The sequence below is a fragment of the Myotis myotis genome, unplaced genomic scaffold, assembly GCF_014108235.1.
Source record: "Myotis myotis isolate mMyoMyo1 unplaced genomic scaffold, mMyoMyo1.p scaffold_m19_p_5, whole genome shotgun sequence".
NCBI classification, from domain to species: domain Eukaryota; kingdom Metazoa; phylum Chordata; class Mammalia; order Chiroptera; family Vespertilionidae; genus Myotis; species Myotis myotis.
Window position 1 is genome coordinate 50,317,657 of NW_023416357.1, and position 20,321 is coordinate 50,337,977.

The window sequence follows — 20,321 nt, forward strand, 5'->3', positions numbered from 1 at the left end:
AAAATAGACTAAGTGAAATAAAGTTAGGATAAATTTATAGAACTTTATAGCTAGAAGAGACTTTGGAATCATATAGCCTCATTTCACTATTTTACAGTTAGAAAATTCGAGCCCCAGAAAGCTGAAAAAATTTAACCAAATTTTAAAGAGAAATTAGTTTCTAAACCTACTAGGTGGATGGGCCAGAGCAACTTGGTTTGGTAGATCTGTCACAAAGAATCTCCAAAAGATAACTCTGTACAATATTTTTGTTTTGTGTTGTTTTTCATGAGAAAGAACTAACAAAATTTAAGCAAGGAACTAAGTTTCCAGGTAAGCAGCCTGGATTTTATTGTTGGGGGTTAGCCCCAGAAAGCAAGTGGATAATGGAGAGACAAATAAAAAGGAGGTAGTGTCAGTCAAGCCTGGGTTCAATCAGACACTCAGGATTCAGTCAGATCCTCCCCAGGGGGAGTGGGGTATATTTTTCACTGTCCTTGGGTGAATGCAATATGCACATTGAAGAGCAGCTTTTACCTTTTTAAAGGCAATTATTTGCTAATTTTACTTTTTCTCGTTGTTTTTAATATATTTTTACTGATTTCGGAGAGAGGGAGAAGGAGAGAGATAGAAATGTGAATGATGAGAAAGAATCATTAATTGGCTACCTCCTGCATGCTCCTCACCAGGGATCAACCTCGAAACCAACTTGGGCCTGTGCCCTGACCAGAATTGAAACATGACCTCCTGGTTCATAGGTTGACATGCCTGCTGGGCTATATGCTAATTGTCTTTGTAAGAACCACTCCTCCCTACCCCTACCTTGCTGGGGTCCAGCCCCAGCAGGAACAGGGGTTCCCAAAGGTGTGGGCGGAGTTGGCGAAGAAGGAATGACACGGAGGCAGTGTTCAGGTGATCATCATAGCCAGGTTCCTCTCTCCAGGATCTCGCTAGGTTCTATAGCCAAGTTCTCTAGCTAGGTTCTCCAGCCAGGTTCTGTTTTTTATTGTCTTGTTATATCTGTATTTATACCAGTTGATTTTAATCCTGTCAATTTCTATTCCAAAGGTTAGGGTGTTTCTTATCTCCATTCCAGGGAGTAAAGATTACGTAGCTTAAGGGTGATTGTTCGTAGTTAAAGTGATTAACTACCCACCTGGCATTTAGTTAAGGGGTTTTATTCCCTCCCTAACTTCAGGGAAAAATCCCTGCCTGGGGAAACAACCTCGGAGAGGTGACCTTGGTTAAAACACATAGCACCAAGAAGGTGAGCAAACATATTAAGAACAGTATGCCATATACGCCAGGTCCCTTGAAACATATGCTGTGCAGATGTTTCTTCCCTGCAGCGACTGTGTCAAGCAGCAAGGATGGACCGGCTTCCAGCACTACCTCCCTGCTTTGTTAAAGCTGATTCTTCCCTCAGAATGCAGAGATAGAGCTGGTGGCTTAGGATAAATCAACCTCCATGCAGAGAACCCTTTGTCTACAGAGAATGTTGCTGTCACAGACAGCGAACTCTAGTCAAGCCAATCAGGGCCCAAGAGGCTCAATTCTAGGACTTGGATTTCAGCTACTGGGAGCCCCTCTTTCACTGGACTAAGGCATTGATAATAGTCCTAAACATGTGCCCCTCTAGAGGAAGTGAAGTCCAAAGATGAACTCTTGTGCCATGGGGTGAACCACAACTTAAACTACATTTGATATGAGAAAGCTTTCAAGATCCATTAAGTACTATTTTTGCTTAAGCCAATAAGGGCCAGATTTCCTATCACTTATAATTTATCTATAAATGCACCTAAATCACCTTGCTGAGCACTGAGGTTAGCCCCTCAACTGTATCGTGGTTGGCATAGAACTGGAACAGGAGTGTGTTTGGAGAAAAAAATTGCCAGTCAATGGCAAAGGAGCAGGAAAAAGAGGCAGGACTTAAATACAACCAGAGCAATGGTTCTCAGCCTGGCTGCACATTCTCATAATCACCTACCAATTTTAAAAACTGTACTCAGCCCACACCTCAGGCATTCTAATATGCGGCCAGGCCTGAGAACCATGGTCTAGAGCAGTGATGGCGAACCTTTTGAGATCGGCGTGTCAGCATTTTGAAAAACCCTAACTTAACTCTGGTGCTGTGTCACATATAGAAATTTTTTGATATTTGCAACCATAGTAAAACAAAGATTTATATTTTTGATATTTATTTTATATATTTAAATGCATTTAACAAAGAAAAATCAACCCAAAAAATGAGTTCGCATGTCACCTCTGACACACGTGTCATAGGTTCGCCATCACTGGTCTAGAGTCCCATGTCAATTCGGAGAATTTCTCACTTCCTGCTGACTAATGTGGAGGCCTCTAGGACAATGGGAAAGAGTGTGGACCATGGCTTCATGAGGGCCCACACTTGAATCTTGCAGAATCTCTTAGTAGTAAGTTTGCACAAGACTCTTAAGCTCTTGAAACAAGAAGTTGGTTTTGTTTGTTTTTGTTTGTTTGGTTGTTTAATGCATATAATGGGTATTACACCCTCACACTGCTGTGAGGATTGAATGAAATAAAGTAGGTAAAGCTCTTAACCCAGGGCCTGAGTCATAGTAAGCACAAGTGACAGCTGTAATGGTGAAGGAAGAAATAGTAATAGTGCAGGCTGTGGTGTTGAAGGATTCTGTACTAAACACATACTCAGTTTGTGCCTTTGGACCAATAATTTTCCCTTTCTGAGCTTCAGTTTTCCAAGCTATTTAATGATATGCCTGGGCTGACCAGCAGCTCCTGAATGACGGATGAACAGATTACTCAGACACAGTTTGACTGTGCAACAGAGGGCTAAGGGGCCCCTGGCTTTAGTAGCCAGAGCAGCCTCTATTGCCTGCCTCCAAAGGCCTTTACTGGCATTTTTATCTTTAGAAACAATCAGAAGGGTGAGTAATCTTGGAAGGACGCATGCGTTTACATTGTACTCTAGGCAAGGGCATCCAGGGATTAAGCATAAGGATTCCAGTAAACGCCCAGGGGTTTGCATATGCACAGGCTTGTTTGGAAAGGCCAAGGAATAATTAGGGCATCGCCTTGGACACTCCCGTAAGTCTCCCCTAAGTCGGAATTCCAATAAACAGGGCAGGCGGCCTTCCACACACTTCCCTTTTATCAGAATGTCCTTCTTACAACTTTCCAACCAAGTCTCTTGTGCTCCCCAACAATGATACAGTAAAATGATCTACTTAAAGGTGTGAACTTACATCATTAGTTGGTCATGTACATGAGATAGCATATGTGATCACTTAAATCTTACGTTGCTGTCTTTGTTTTTTCTTAAGTCACTAATAAAAGGAAATCACAACTTTCTCCATTATAGGAATACAAATTTAAAGTTAAGTGCTTTTGTGGGAGGTTTCACAAAAGCATGGAAAGTATGTGCTAGAAAATTGATTTCCATTGGTGAAGTGTATATTCATAGCTTCTGAGATAATTAACAGCAATCACAAACTGCCAGTGACAGAAGGCACACAAAAAAATAGCATTGTCAAAGAAATCTAGTATATGAGAAGTTAAACTGACCTTTCTAAAATAGCAGGGTCAGGATAAAGGGTAAAAAGTATGTAACAGGAACACTTCTTGCAAATGAGTAAGAAAAAAGAAAACAGTGTGATTTCTCAGTCTAGCGTTGGTAATCTGTTCAATTGAGAAAATAAAATGTGGGCTTATCCAGACATAGCCATCCCTCATCCTATCTCTGCTATGTCCAAGTAATGGATGAACAAATTTACTGCCTTAGGAGCAATAAAATACATACATGAAAACATGCACACACAAATGCAGGGGAATAAGTAAAATAAAATAAATAATGAAGGTCAACTCTAAATAGAAATATTACTTGATAACATTTCTCCATAAGTCCATAAATACACTTAAGATTGAAACACTGAGTTGCTGTAGTTCTGTGTACTTGGAAGACATTTTTGAAGAGCTCACCTAAAGTAGGAGCAGACCTGTCAACTGCCTGCCTTGTTAGAGCATCAGACGACCTACATAATTAGCAGAGAACTATGAAAGTAATCCTGACTTAGGAAGTAAAAGTAGAAACTTGCAAATGGAGCTAAAACAATAGGCAAATAAGTCATCAAATGCTCCTTGATTCTCCAATGTGAAATAAGACCAGGCATTCAACAACATGGAGATAATCATGACAGACTATTTTCTGAGATGCCGGTAGAAGGTAAGTCTGCTCTCCAGAGGAAGTGGGGTGTCAGCTCCAGGATCAAGGTTACTGACTTCTCTGGCAGCACTCACAGGAACTCTGGATGTGTCAGCCAGGCTTGCATACTCTTTGCACTCAACCTCAAGTCTCAGTTTTGAATGTGTGAAAAACACCAAATTAGACAGTGTCATGTGAGACTATGAACATTTTTCCTTCTTGTTTTTAATTATTAGAAATTGCAATTGACCTGTGTAAGCAATGTCTGCTGCATTGCTTAAGTAGCTGTGCTCTGATGCTAACTCCTTTCATTGTTAATAAAGAAAGGGGTGTTTGCTTCTGTAATGAGTGTCACAGAAATGTCAACTATGAAAAATGTAACATTTTTACACCTGAAACAAAGAATACGTTTTTCTGCTGTGTATTTTTTCTCCCTGCAGCACCATATGATCCACAACCATATGATCTAGAAATCTGGTTTAGTTCACTCCTCTGAAAATCTAAAGGCTTATAAATATTCGTGTTCTTTCTTAATTACCTTGCTCATTTCCAAATTAAGCAACTTTTTAATAATCAATTTGCATTCAAATTCTGAATTCTTTCATGGCGGAACAAAAAAGATACATTGTTTGTTAAAAGGGACTGTAATTGAAGCTAGGGGAGTCTGATTTATTTTTGTCCATTCTCACTCATTTTTTTCAGCAAGAGGGGTTTTTTCTTAATTTCTTTCCAGCTGTTGGTCCATCTTTCTTCCTTTCTATAAACTTTAGGTAAGGCAGTTTGAGATCTTGGGATTCTGCATTTTCTACATCAGCAAAACTTGGAGTCTGTGCTAGGAAAGGGTGTGATTCTGTTTAATCACAGTGTTATATAACTCTGCAGATTCTCTAAGGTGTAATGATATTTAGAGGTGACAGTAAAAGCATTACAATTTCACCAAGTGTTATACAGAGAAATCATGCACAGAGAAGGCTGAACTTTCTCAAACAGCTAGTAGAAACATAATGAATTTTTTTTTCTTTGCAACATTTTGATAAAACAAAAATAGCTAGTTGAGATTTTGGTCACAAACTTGAGATGCTGTTATAATATATCTATTTAACTGACAAATCCTGCATACTCTTTACGGATTTTGAGTACTTTCATAGAATATACATTAAGTAGGAGGGAAAAAAATTCAGATGGACTAGTGTGCAGTAAGTATTTTTAGCTCTTATTTGAATGAAAACTATATTGACACATTTAGGAATTTGGCAAAATTCCCTGCATGATTTTTCTTTTGAAGTGTTTATAAAACCTTATTTCATTATGACATCAGTAATAGTTGTAGTACTAATAGCAGTAGTAATAGTATTTAGGTAGTATTTGTAAAAGTAAACATTTACACAGGTAAGAAAAATGACATCATAGTGAAAATTTAAAGATGCAGATAGCATTCTATAAAGTTTCACCAGGAACCCTGAAGTCATATAATAGTCAAATATACAAGCAGATCTCAAGATTTTAAAAATACAATAATTAAGCTAGTGTGGTGTGGATGCAATGACAGACAATCAGACCATTGGAACATATTAAAGAGTCTAGAAATAGACTCACAAGTATAACCACATAACTCATAATTCATATATATAGTAATAGTATGTAAATAATATATTTATACTATTCTTAAATATACTAAAGAAAAGTATAATTAATCAAGAGTATGTTTCAACTGGAAATCTATAATAATAAGAAGCAATTCTTGATTCCTATCTCATTTCAAGAACAAAATCACTTTCAAATCATGGATATAAATGATGAAAGTAGACTTGAATTGGAGTGGTGAACACACAATACAATATGTAGATGACATATTATAGAATTGTATACATGAAACTTGTATAATTTTATGTCACCCGAATAAATTCAATTTAAAAATGTGAAAGGCAATAAACAATAATCTAGAACATAACAGAATATATTCACTACTTTTAACTGACAAAGATTTCTTGAAAAGGGCTCAAAAAAACCTTACCCATAAAAAGTGATATAGAAAATGGATTACATTAAAATTTAGAACTTTCTTTTATCCAGATCTACCATTGAGAGTGAAAAAGCAAGCCAAAAAGCAGTTGAAAATTTTTGCAATGCATAACAAAGAACTTGATTACACAATGCATAAAATCTTCTACAAATTCACATAAAAATACAAAAAAACTCAATTTAAAAATGGGAGGTATACACTTCACAAAAAAAAGGATAACCAAATAAGAATGAGTGCCCATTCTTATCAATCTTGGGGGAAAGGCAAATTTAACCATAGAAAGCTAAAGTTAAATGGATTGACACTTGCCATTGTTAGTAAAAATTTGGAGCAACTGGAACTCTTATATATTCTTCTTGAAAGAGTAAATTGCTTCAACAATTTTGGAAAACTAGCTATGTCTACTTGAATTAAACATATACATCCTCTATGACACACTAATTTACTCTTAAATATATACTAACTGAACACATACCTGTTGCACTGAAAGACACGTTTAAGAATGTTTACAGCAGCATTATTAACAATAGCCCAAAGTGGAAAGAACCCAAATACTCATTAAGTGTAAAATGGATAAACAAACTAGAATATTCATAAATGGAAATTTATAGAGCAATGAAACAAATAAACTAGTAACTGTATACTACAGCACAGATGAATTTCAGAAACAATATTGTTCACAAATTTATATTTATATATATATATATATATATATATATATATATATATATTCAAAACAGGGAAGTCTGTTATATTTGAAGTCAGATAGTTGGTTACCTTGGAGAGAAGAGAGGACTACTGACTACTATTAAGGCAGTACAAACAGCTCATATCTCTTTCATTTGAGAATCTCCCTCTTAGAACATATCAAAAAATGTATTCTAGTCTCTCTTTTCATATTGATATAGCAAATGCTGCTATGGCAATATTATTTCTTGGCCTGGATAGTGGTTCCATGGGTATATTCACTTAGTGAAAATTCATCAATTTGTATACTTTTGATTTCTGCACTTTGCCATTACACTTCAATAAAAAATTTTGTTTATTAAATACAAATATGCAAATGAGATATCAGTCAATTATCTTAAAACTGGAATATTGGGTAAATTATGCCTAGCATAATTCAATTTCCCTTCAAGGAAAATGGGAAATAAAGTAGCAAAAAAAACCATGCAGTGAAAATGAAATAGCAACAGAATTATTGGTACTTAGGATTCTTCTACCAATAACTGATTCTTGGAGTAACCAGAGTAATGTGATATGAATCTGCTTATGGATTTTATTAACCCTATTTGCCTCATGAAACATGTTGACATTGTTGGGGTAGAAATATAATGATCTTAATAACTTACTTAGGAGTAAGTTTTTGTATAAATTTCTATCATCTAAAATTCTTTTAACTTTACAATACCATTGAAAAACTCTTATTTCAAACCTCCCCCAACTCCCATCATTATAATTCACACCCATAATAAGTACTTGCAATTTTTGGTATTTTTTTTCTTTAGGAAATAAGCCAGTCAGAGAAAGACAAGTACCATAAGATTTCACTCATATGTGAAATCTAATGAACAAAATGAACTAATAAGCAAAATAGAGACAGACTCAGATAGAGAGCAGGCTGGCAGCTGGATTGGGGTGTGGGGTAGTAGGGGTGGAGGGATTAAGCAAAAAAGGGAAAAACCTCATGGACACAGACAATAGTGTGGTGATTGCCAAAGGGATGGGTTGGGGGAAGTGGAGGGGTGTGATAAATGGTGATGGACAAAGACTTGACTTGGGTGGTAAACACACAATACAGTGCACAGATGATGTGTTGTAGAATTTTTGCACCTGAAACTTGTATAATTTTGTTAACCAGTGTCACCCAATAAATTCAGAGAAAAATATTTTTTTTCAACCATGCCCTTGGGTCTTGATATAGTCTCACATGTCTCTCCAGTAAACCAGTACTTGAAATCCTCCTGAGATGGGAGTACACCAGCATCTTAGAAACTAAATGAGGGGATTGATTCCAAGATGGTGGCCAGGAGGAAGGCAGTGAGGAAGAGAGTGTGAATAAGTGAGGGGTGAAAAGGGAGTGTGTGGGCATGTGGTGTGTGTGTGTGTGTGTGTGTGTGTGTGTGTGTGTTTGTCTGAGTGAGGGACAGCTAGATATCGCAAGACCTTTGAGGGCTGGTGGACTGGGCTTGCCTAGCTGGGAAACCTCTGCTACTGCTGTAATCGCTCCAAGAGTGCCAGCTCTGCTGCAGAGGCTGGTCCTTCTTAAAGGAAAAAGCTGCCGTGACTGGGAGCCCAGCCTCACTTCCACCCAGAGGGCCCTCAGACACCACCCGGGATCCTACAGCCACACAGGCTGGGGACCTGCTGCCTTGGCTGTGAACCCATGAACACTGAAACTCTAGCCTCCCCAGTTGAGGGCTACTGTGAGTTCCAGAGTGCACTTCCTCCCACCCCCTGTCAGTCAGACGCTTTAGCCTTGGACACCACAACCATGCCAGCAGCCCCATGAGCAGCAGCCATAGCCCATGACCACGTGGGGAGCAGCCACTGCCTGCAACCGTCCAAGGAGCAGCCGTGCCCACAGCCACGCCAGGAGCAGCTGCCCTGGAGCGCCAGAGGAGCAGCCACTGCCTTTGACCACACAACCCACCACCAGGCCCCCCGCTGCAGCCATAGGCCCCACGTGATTCGACACCTAGATCCTTCAGTGAAAACAAAAATGGAGATACAGAAGAACAACTCCCAAAGGAAAGAAAAGGAGAAATCACCAGAAAGAAACAAAATGAAACAGAGGTATGCAATATGTCAGAAAAGGAATTCAGTCTAAGGGTCATACAGTTCATAAACCAAAAGGATGAGAAAATTAACAACCTATGTAAGAATCAAGAGGAAATAAAGAGTGATATAACAACAATAAAAATCACTATGGAAGCTTTTAACAGTAGACTAGGAGAAGTGGAGGACCTAATTAGCAAATTAGAAGACAGGAAAGCAAAACATACCCAGTCTGAACTACAAATGGAGAAAAAAAATCAAAAGACAGGAGGAGAGCCTGAGGGAGCTTTGGGACAACATAAAACGAAGCAACATATAAAATATGGGTGCCAGAACGACAAGAAGAGTAGCAAGGGTTAGAAAACCTATTAGAAGAAATAACGTCAGAAAACTTCCCTGATTTGGGGAAGAAAGAAGTCACACAAGCACAGACAGTTCCAAACAAGATACACCCAAAAATACCCACACCAAGACACGTCATAATTACAATTGCAAATGTTAACGACAAAGAGAGAATCTTAAAGGCTAAAAGAGAGAGACATAAAGTTACCTACAAGGGATCTCCCATTAGATTATCAAATGATTTCTCAACAGAAACACATCAGGCCAGAAAGAAATGGAAGGAAGTACATAAAGTGATGTAAAGCAAGGGACTGAATCCAAGAATACTCTATCCAGCATGGCTATCATTCAAAATTGAAGGAGAAATCAGGAGCTTCACAGACAAAGAAAGGCTAAGGGAGTTTATCACTACGAAGCCAGTAATGCAAGCAATGCTAAAGGGACTGTTATGAAAAGAAGAACAAAAAAAGGGGGGCGTGGGGAGAAGGAACACAGGCAACAAAATAAAAATGGCGACAAATAAGTGCCTATCAATAATAACTTTAAACATAAACGGACTAAATGCCCCAATCAAAAGACATTGAGTGGCTGAATCAATAAGAAAATATGACCCATATATATGATGTCAACAAGAAACCCACCTCAGAACAAAAGACTCACACAGACTGAAAGTGAAGGGATGGAAAAATATCTTTCAGGCAAATGGAAATGAGAAAAAAGCTGGGGTAGCAATATTTATATCTGACAAAGTAGACCTCCAAGTGAAGGCCATAATGAGAGATAAGGAAGGCCACTTTATCATACTAAAGGGATTGATACAACAAGAGGATAAAATTCTGATAAACCTATATGCATCCAATGCTGGAGCACCCAAACACATTTAAAAAAAGAAACTTCTGGAACATATCAAGGGAGAGAACGACAGCAATACGATCATAGTAGGGGACTTTAATACCCCACTGACATCTCTGGATAAATCTCTAGACAAAAAATCAGCAAAGTAATAGCAATGCTAAATGACTCACTAGATCAGATGGACTTAATTAACATCTTCAGAACATTTCACCCCAAAGCTACAGAATATACAGTCTTCTCAAGTACACATGGGACATTTTCAAAGATAGACCACATATTGGGTCACGGGCAAAATCTCTCCAAATTCAAGAAGATTGAAATCATATCAAGCATTTGCTCAGACCACAATGGCATAATATTAGAAATCAACTACAATAAAAAACAATAAAAAATATTCAAACACTTGGAGGTTGAATAGCATGCTATTAAACAATGATTGGTTAACCAAAGAGATCAAAGAAGAAATTGAAAACATCCTGGAAATGAATGACAATGAAAACACAACACTCCAAAACCTATGGGACACAGTGGAAGCAGTCCTGAGAAGAAAGTGCATAGCATTACAGGCCTACCTCAAAGAAACAAGAAAAACTGGTAATAAATTATCTAACTCTACAACTTAAAGAATTAGAAAGCGAGCACAAAGAAAAGCCCAGAATGAGCAGAAGGAAGGAGATAACAAATATTAGAGTGAAAATAAATGATATAGAAATAATAAAAAAAAAACAATACAAAAGATCAATGAAACCAAGAGCTGGTTCTTTGAAAGGATAAACAAGATTGATGAACCTCTAGCCAGGCTCACCAAGAAGCAGAGAGAGGACACAAATAAACAAAAGAAGAAATGAAAGAGGTGAAATAACAACAGAACCTACAGAAATACAAAGGATTGTTAAAAAAAAAAAATACTATGAACAACTCTATTCCAACAAACTTAACAACCTAATGGAAATGGACATATTCCTAGAAAAATACGACCTACCAAAATTCAATCAAGAAGAATCAAAATATCTCAACAGGCTGATAACTAAGGAGGAAATTGAAGCAGTCCTAAAAAAAACTCCCAGCAAACAAAAGCCTGGGGCCAGGCAGCTTCACAGGGGAGTTTTACTAAACTTTCAAAGAAGAACTACAACCTATCCTTCTCAAACTATACCAAAAAATTCAAGAGGAAAGCACACTTCTTAGCACTTTCAATGAAGCCAGCATTACCCTAATTCCAAAGCCAGATAAAGACACTACAAAGAAAGAATTACAGGCCAATATCCCTGATGAACATAGATACTAAAATCCTCAATAAAATCTTAGCAAATCAGATCCAGCATTACATTAGAAAGATCATACACCATGACCAAGTGGAATTTATTTCAAGGATGCAAGGTTGGTACAATATCCACAAATCAATAAACGAGATACAACACCTAAACAAATTGAGCAGTCAGACATCCCTCTTGCAAACTGGGACTGCTGGCTCCTAATGGCTCACCTGCCTATCTGTCTTATTGCCCCTAACTACCTCTTCCTGCCTGCCTGATTGTCCCTAACTGCCTCTGCCTGCCTGATTGCCCCTAAGTGCCCTACCCTGCCAGCCTGATCTCGCCCCCAACTGCCCTCCCTTGCCAGCCTGATCTTGCTCCCAACCGTCCTCCCCTGACGGCCTGATTGTCCCTAATTGCCTCTGCCTCAGCCCCCACCACCATGGCTTTGTCCAGAAGGAAGTCAGACGTCCAGAAGATGGCCAGTCGACCCGGTCTAATGAGGGTATTACCCTTTTATTATTATAGATAGATTATATATGATAGGATTGCTTAAATGGGGGGGGGGGGCCTTTTTCAGCAGGAGGAGATGCTCTTGGCAGACAAAAATACATAATCCCTATATCTGGACTGATAGCCAGCCATATGCACAATACTGCCAAACCGGTCATTAAAAAATTGCACCACTTTCTTACACCTTACATCAAATAGCTGTTGCCTTTAAAACCCCTCCTCAGCCCCCACCTTAGGTTCTGCCTTCGCAGTTCACCCAGATTAGGTTCTGATTGGTCAGTTTCTATGCCAGTCAGCATCAAAAACTCTACCTCCTAGGCAGCCATTGGCTCCTCGCAGTTCACCCAGATTTGGTTCAAATTGGTTGGTTTCTATGCCAGTCAGTGTCTTTATGCCTATCTCAGGGCCTGATCAGAGAGGCAGGACTGATCAGCAGCAGCCCCAGACTGCTGCAGAGTGGGCTGAACTGCTGGGCTCTCAGAGAGAGGGAGAGGCTGGGTGGCTGGTGAGGCCCAGAGAGAAAGATAGCAAAGGCTGATCAATAGCAGCCACTGAGGCTGCAGATCAGACCCTGCTCCTCTCTCTGGGCCTGATCTGCAGCCCCCATGGCAGTCAATGCTGGGTCGCTCTGCCTGCAGGGCAGCAGTCAGTGCTAGGTTGCCCCTAACTGCTTTATTGCCCCTAACTGTCTCTTCCTGCCTGCCTGATTACCCCTTGGCAGAACCCTTGGCAGTCAGTCCTGGGTCACTGCGGCACCTGCAGTGCAGCAGTCAGTGCTGGGTTGCCTCAGTGACCCAGCACTGACTGCAGGACTGACTTCTGGTGTTCAGTCCGTTCAGTCCTATAGACCCTAGCTCTTTATATATTTAGATGTATCGGTGCCTAGAGGAAACTCTTGCTTTAGGAAAAGAAACGTAAAAAGTCTCTAATCCCTTGTGCTGAATAGTGCATGGAATTCTGTAAAATTTTTAATATTTTTATGACACTTGTTCTAGAAATAAAAGCAGCTCAGTTTAACAAGCTAATAAATATGTCTTAATGGCCTTCTATGAATCCAATTGATACTACAGAATGGGCATATTTTTTTGCAAATATGTAGGCTCAAAATCCATTTACATTTTCTTGAAATTTCCAGAAAAGTTATATTGCCATAGCACAAATGGCTTAGGTTAAATGCTATGATTCATTGAGGGAACAATTCAGAAAGCGTTAAAATTATAAAAATACTTTCTTCCTTAAAAGAACATCTGGACACAGACAATACTGTGGTGAAGGCCTCAGAGAACGAGTGAGGAGTGGAGGGGATCAATGGGAAATATATAGGAGGGATATCTGTAACACTTTCAACAATAAAGATAATAAAATAAAATAAAAATGAGCATCTGGACCTGGGATTGTTGATAAAATCATATGCAAGCAGAAAGACTTCTTCTCCTGGACTCTGGAAACAGCAGCCTTCCCCCAAACTTTTAGGCCTCAAATTTACGAGTAACTTTTCACTTCCTCTTCGTATGGACATCCAGCTGTATCCATGCGCCAATGGCAAAATGACCCACCAAAGCTTGCTTTACTTTCAAACGTAAAATACATCTACAAACGTAAAATACAACATCCACAGTTATGTTTGAAGAAACTGGCGCATACCATCTCCACAGAAATTATAAAGGAGCACACGTTCCCTCAAACAATTTATGATATCTTAGAGCTGGTTATGACACTATGCCAAGTTAGGAGGCCAGACAAGGATTTGAGAGGCAATGGGGACTCCTATGACCCCTTTCCATGGGTGAGGAAGGCTTAATACAGAAAGTGGCGCTTCAAATAGGCTCTGATCAAGTGTTCCTTGCTTTTATTCCTCACAAATCCCTTTTGGGGTTTATTTATGTGACATAAAATGAACACAAAATCTCTGGGGTTTCCAGCAAAAAATATTGATTTCTTATTCATGATTTGTGCTCACTGTGGGTCTGCTATGCCTCAGCTCCAGGCTCAGAGAGCATTCTCCCTGGACTCAGGCGGATGCAGCAGCCTTTATGGGAAGCAGTACCCATCCTTGTGGCAGAGGGAGAAGAGAACATGCACTGGCTGAGAACCCTCTGCTAGGAAGTGACTCAGCACCTCACTCACATTTCATTCGCTAATCCTAGTCACCTTTCATTCACAACTGCTAGTCACGTTTCAGTGCCTAAGTTGTGCCATGCAGACCTGTGTAGGACGCCTCAAGGGAGGGACCCACAGGGAGAAGCACTGAAGTCTTCCACATTAAGTCAAAGTAATCTTCACTCTAACTTAGCAAGAGGCAGTGGGAGGCCAGGAATTCTTTTAGTCAGTTTATTACCTGGGTAATGGAGGAAAGGAGCAATAGTTACTGGGCACCTACCAGGCTGAGTGCTTTACATAATTAATCCATAGGATCATCTCAACACATCCCAGCAGCCTGATTTTGCAGAATAAAAAATAACCATGCTAAAAAGTAATAACATTACAATAAAGGTCTTACCATATCCTTTAAATCAGTTATATAGAGAGCCATCCTCATTATGAAAAAAAAACACACAAACACATTTATTAAGAATACATCTAGTTCTGGCTGGTTTGGTTCAGTGGGTAGAACATCAGCCTGTGGACTGAAGGGTCTTGGTTCCATTCTGGTCAAGGGCACATGCCTGGGTTGGGGGCTTGATCCCCAATAGGGGACGTGCAGGAGGCAGCCGATCAATGATTCTTTCTCATCATTGATGTTTCTATCTCTCTCTCCCTCTCCCTTCCTCTCTGAAATCAATAAAAATATAGATATTTTTAAAAAGAATGTATCTATATGTGATAAGGACCACATAGACATAGCCCCTTTAGAGATGAGAATCTTAGAGACACACTTAGTATCTACATACTTCAAAGACAACAGAATAAAATATGAATATAATACCTGAACCAATGGAAAAATATGTATACTACATAAAACAAGTTAATCATTTATGAAATTTATGCATAGAGAATAAGAATAAAAACAGAAGAAAATTTATTTAGGTGCCATCACCTAAAGTTCTATACCATTAGAGGACAAAAAGGTAGATAGAATGTCTATGAAAACTAATGATTTTTTAATATTTTTAATAGCTCAACAAAAGGAAAAGGAGTGACATTTATGTTCCCAACTTTGCTTATTCTGAGAATACTAAAACAATAATGTTTTTTATAATCATGTGCATGGTACATCACCAAAAATGATTTGGTAATTAATGATTAGGCATATACAACTCTACTGTTATAGCAGAATCAGTACATTTATTTTTAAAACTACAGGAATTCTCCCTCAGTAATATTAACCACAATCAAATATTTTTATTTTCCATAGTTTCTCTCATCTCAACCTGTTTAGTATACATAATTCAATTTATTCTCCTAGGCCTCACTTATCTACACAAAGCTACAACATTTCTGGAATCCTGTTCATTACTTAACTTTTTTACTATCACCTCCACAACATGTTTCACTACAGCCTGAGTCATCTAACTCTTCCATCTTCTAGAACAGTGGCATTTTTTTAATCCTCACACAAGGATATGTTTTATTGATTTCAGAGAGAAAGAAAAGGAGAGAAAGAAAGAGGGGAAGAGAGAGAGAAACATCCATCAGTTGCCGACAGTGTGCACCTCAACTAAGGATCGAACATGCAACCCAGGTATGTACCCTGGCAGGGAAATAAACCCACAACCTTTTGGTGTATGGCATGATGCTCCAACCAACTGAGCCACCTGGCCAGGGATAGAACAGTGTTTTTTAAACTTTACTTTCACAAGTAGTATCACCTAAAGCACTTGTAAGAAAAAAAACAAAAACATTTCATCTTGTGTCTTTTCCAATTCTGATTCAATATAGTCAATATAGAAAGGGACCCAGGAATCAGCAGTTTAAATCAAGTTCCCCTCAAAACACACACACACACACACACACACACACACACACACACACACTCGAGAATGTAATGACCCTTCAGAGCCACAGGAAGAAAGTTGTATATCGCCCCTCTGTTGGGATGCCACATTTACTATATGGATGTTTCCAAAGATGTTCTGTATCAGATTTTATTATCTTAGGCTAGAATTTATTTTTACTCCAAACTGTAGGAGTGAATCATTGAACCCTCTTCTAAATTATGCATTTTCAGGTTATTTTGACCCCTAAAGCTATGAGCATATATATATTCAAGGTGAATTTTCAGACTCAAAATTGAAAGAAAAAATAGTTTTTGCCTGCTGATTTTGAAGAATATCAGCTGATGTAAAATAAAGCAATAAAAATACTCATGGAAACTAAGGACAATGCCAAACAAATTCATATTGCTATTAAAATTTTGATTTGTTCAACATAAGATAATGAAATGTGTTATTTTATAATATATAATTTTTACTCATAAAAGAAAAACTGTTGTAATGATCCTGATGTGGACATTTTCCAGACAAACAAAAATTGTCCTATACCATTAACATCTTGGTAACAAAGAACTTTCCAACCACATCTCTCATGTACTGTATCTCAAGTTGAACTTGCTACCACAGTCCCTTTAGCCTGCCCTGGTTCCACGTGCTTCCTTTCTCACTTCTGTTTCCTCACTTTAGCATGGTTGAAATATGATTATTCTTTAAGACCCAGCAACACTGCTATCTACCCCATTATATCTCCTATATCCCTTCAGCAAAAAACAGCCAATCCTCCCAACTTCCTCTGGCACTTTCTGTCTGCTCTGACATGAGTAATTCAGTTTATCTTTAACTATAATTACCTTAATTCACAGATACTGATTTTTTTTACAATAAAGTCAGAGACAAAGACTTATCTTTGTATTATCTAAATAGTACCTAGAACAGGCAAATATTCCAATGTTTGTAGTAAGTGAACCAGTGAAGAAAGAAAGCATACTAAAATACTTCAGTAACTGGCAGCTTCTCTAACTGGATATAAGAGGGGACATAATAAGAAAATATTCTTTAAAAACATCGTAATAAGAACAAATAAATATTTGAATTGTTTTAAACAAATTATCTCAAGCTCAACACTATTGACCTTTTGGGGCAAATAATTCATTGTTAAGGGGAATATCCTCTGCATTTTAAGATGTTTAGCAAGTATTCTGGGCTTTTATTCACTAGATACCAGTCACAGCTGGTTTTCCCTCAATTGTGCACCCAAAAAAATGTCTTTAGACATTGTCAAATGACCCCTCGGCTGACAAAAGCACCCCTGGTTGAGAACAACTATTTTAAAGTGAAACTATTTTCTTGGACTACACAAGAAAAAGCCAGAGAATGCTAACAGAGAATAAAGAAAAAGGCCCAGATATAATGGAAAAACTCTAATAGGAAGAATAACATCTGTGACATAGGAAAAGAATACAGTGCAGTCTCACATTTATAGGGAGGAAAGGAAAGATAACATAAAACTTGATGAGCAACTGTATGATTTTCAATTGAGAAAAAAGGTAGATGCCAAAACCCATACCTGAAAATCATATCTCTGAACAAGTTTTTAAATATTTGCTTAAGTTCTGAGAATTTAGGAAGAAATAGGTCATCACTAGGATTATACATGGGCCCATTAAGATCAAATTGTGCCATACGGACCTCATAACTTTTATGATCATAAATTGGAAAATTCTGAATTATATTGCAAGAAATTAGATAAAATCTGGCACAATACCCTTTTAAAAGGGTTGGGGCAGAAACTGAATGGCCATACTCCTGGGGAAAAAAAAAACCAGTCTTTCTTTAGGAATAAGTATGCAGCCAATAAACTAAGAAAACTTTCCAGCTCCATGACTGTGTAACTGAAAGGACTATATAATATTCAGGTCAAGCTTTCTCTTCTCATTGATGAAACTCATGGGGAAGAGTTCTCAGTATAGCAGTCTGATGATCGTAGAGAAATGGACACCCATCAGCAAAAGGACATACCACAGGAAGCTAAAACCAGGGATACAGATTTACTACTTGACTGAAAGCTTCAAGAGGACAGAAATAGCACCTGATTAGCTATTATTTATCACGCACATAGTAGCTCCATAATTACTACTGAAAGAATGACTGTCATCAATCTAATTTAAGTCTATTTATCTGTGAAGGTAAAATAGTGGCCTTCAACTGGAGGAGCCAGGAGGCTCAACTATACTTATTACTCAGCTGCAAGTTTGAAACCCATAAGACAAGTTGAGAAGGGGCTTTCGGGCTGCTACTGCTATTGACGTTACTTGTGTATGAGCCACTGTTATCTTCCAAAGATGCTAACTTGGTGCTCTCCCAGCAGTGAGAATGTACTAAACATGATTTGCTCCTTCCACACATGCTACAACCTTACTGTGGAGAGAAGGGATGACTGTCCTTCCTTCTTTGATATTGAAGAGAGGAAGACTCAAGAACAAACATCCACAACTAAACAGTGCAGTCTGTAGCACTCTCTGAGGGTCATGTTTAGGTATCCTCACATTTCAGGCAGAGGAAGGGGGTGGGAAGCCTAGCAGGACAATCAATATAAAATTACAGTTTCATGATAAGAAATGCTGTCAATATGGTAATGACTTGTTTAAACATTTATTAAATCACTTCACAAGAAATAGTAACACATGAAGTGTTATCCTCACATTTCACAGCGACATCACTACTAAAGCAGAAGAAAATGTTAGCCAAACTGTTTTAAAATCATCAATATATTATTCAGTTAATATTGAGTGGTTTAATTATTCTTGCCTGTTTACAAGAAACCTTTTTACAAACAAATTTAGCAGCCTAATGCAATCATGGATGTATTATTATTGGTGAGAAGATCAATGTCTAAAATCAGGAAACCCATATTAGTGTATCCACAACACAATAATTTTTAAGTTCTCTATGCACTTTTCAGGCCTTCTCTATTTTAGTGTGATTTTCAATGATCATGGATTATAACAAATGTTTTATTGATAACAGAATTACAATTTTAAAAGTGTAATTTAAAAATTATGTGAATTTCAAATTCAATCAGATGTTTCTGTTTTCATCATGTTTTTCAACATTTACTCCAAAGAACAGTAATGAAGGAAAGAATATGTTAAAACCACACTCTTATAGATCATCTCTAAAATGCTCAATATTCTCCAGATAGATGATGATAGATAGATAGATAGATAGATAGATAGATAGATAGATATTTTTCACGTAGGATATTGCTGAATTGGCTTGGTTACAGGTCAAAGAAAATTTCTGATAATGTAACATTGTATGTTTATTTATTACCTGAGTAATTTATATTTGTATTCATTGAGATGTACATTAGGCTATAACGTTCAATGGTTTAAGAAACAAATAGGCCATAATATTAAATGGTTTAAGAAAATCATCAAAGACTGAAGAGGTAGTTCAAGGCTCATGTGGCAGTTCCAAATAACTGGAGACCCCAAATCCTTCTTTAATGTTACTTCACCACCCATTGCCCGTCTTCAGTTGAAGATTGGAAGATGGCTCACCACCATGGCTACAGGGTCCTCAATTTAAGCTTGGAAAAGTTGGCGGGGGAAGGGGGGATGGCATGTAAAACAGAGCCCGCCCTTTTGTTAAAGGCACTATGAAGAAATTGTTCACATAACATACCTTTGGCCAGACCTTGGTCACTGAGCCACTCTAAACTACAAGATAATTAGAAACTTTTGCCTTGATTTTGAATATTAACATGCCAACCAATAATTTGTAAATTCTGTTACTAAAGAAAAGGAGAAATAGATATTAGGGACATCTGCAAGTCTCTGCCAGACTTTGAACAATTTTTAGTATTTAAACGAAGTTCAGTCTTACTGTTCCTGGAAGAAGCAGAAAATGCCTTGTCTTTTATTAGCCAAAACACCTGATCCCAAACAATGGAACAGCAGTCCACCCCAGGAGATATTAAATCGACTTCTGTTTTAATTATCTGACAGATTATTCTCAGACCAGCACATTCTGATCTCAAATCCAGAAACATCTGACTGAAAAAAATCTGGGTATCATGGAAGCCTGAATTCTGTGCCCACTATTCCTTCTGCAGAGAAATGAGAGCAAGTTAAAATAGGACACATGATTTTATGTTGAAGATAATTCAGGAGAAGAGAACTTCCTCTCTTTTGCCTGATAGATCATCAACCACACAGACTGAGAACAAGAGAGGTGATATAAATGATCAAAGAACCTACCACTTTCTTTGGACTCTGTGTGATAAGCTGAAGCCCGTGTACCTAATTAGTGGCAGATGGAATGGCATCTATGTAGTCTGATTCTCAGTTACGTGTTTTTCCCATCGTACCAAAGTGCTTCTAAAATGGCAACCTGTATCAATAAAAACACAATGCGAATGCTCAGGTTATTATATTGATAAT

The 20,321-nt window shown here is 38.1% G+C and overlaps 1 long non-coding RNA gene across 5 annotated transcripts in view; it reads right to left on the reverse strand.

The window, feature by feature from the left end:
• Positions 1–13,321: 13,321 nt before the first annotated feature.
• Positions 13,322–20,321, reverse strand: part of LOC118655663 — a 116,263-nt gene continuing 109,263 nt past the window's right edge. For all 5 annotated transcript variants that reach the window (XR_004967337.1, XR_004967334.1, XR_004967333.1 and 2 more), the window contains 2 exons: positions 20,139–20,271; positions 13,322–13,534 (listed from right to left, as the gene is read on the reverse strand). This is a non-coding gene — a long non-coding RNA (uncharacterized LOC118655663). The remainder of the gene's footprint in view (positions 13,535–20,138; positions 20,272–20,321) is intronic.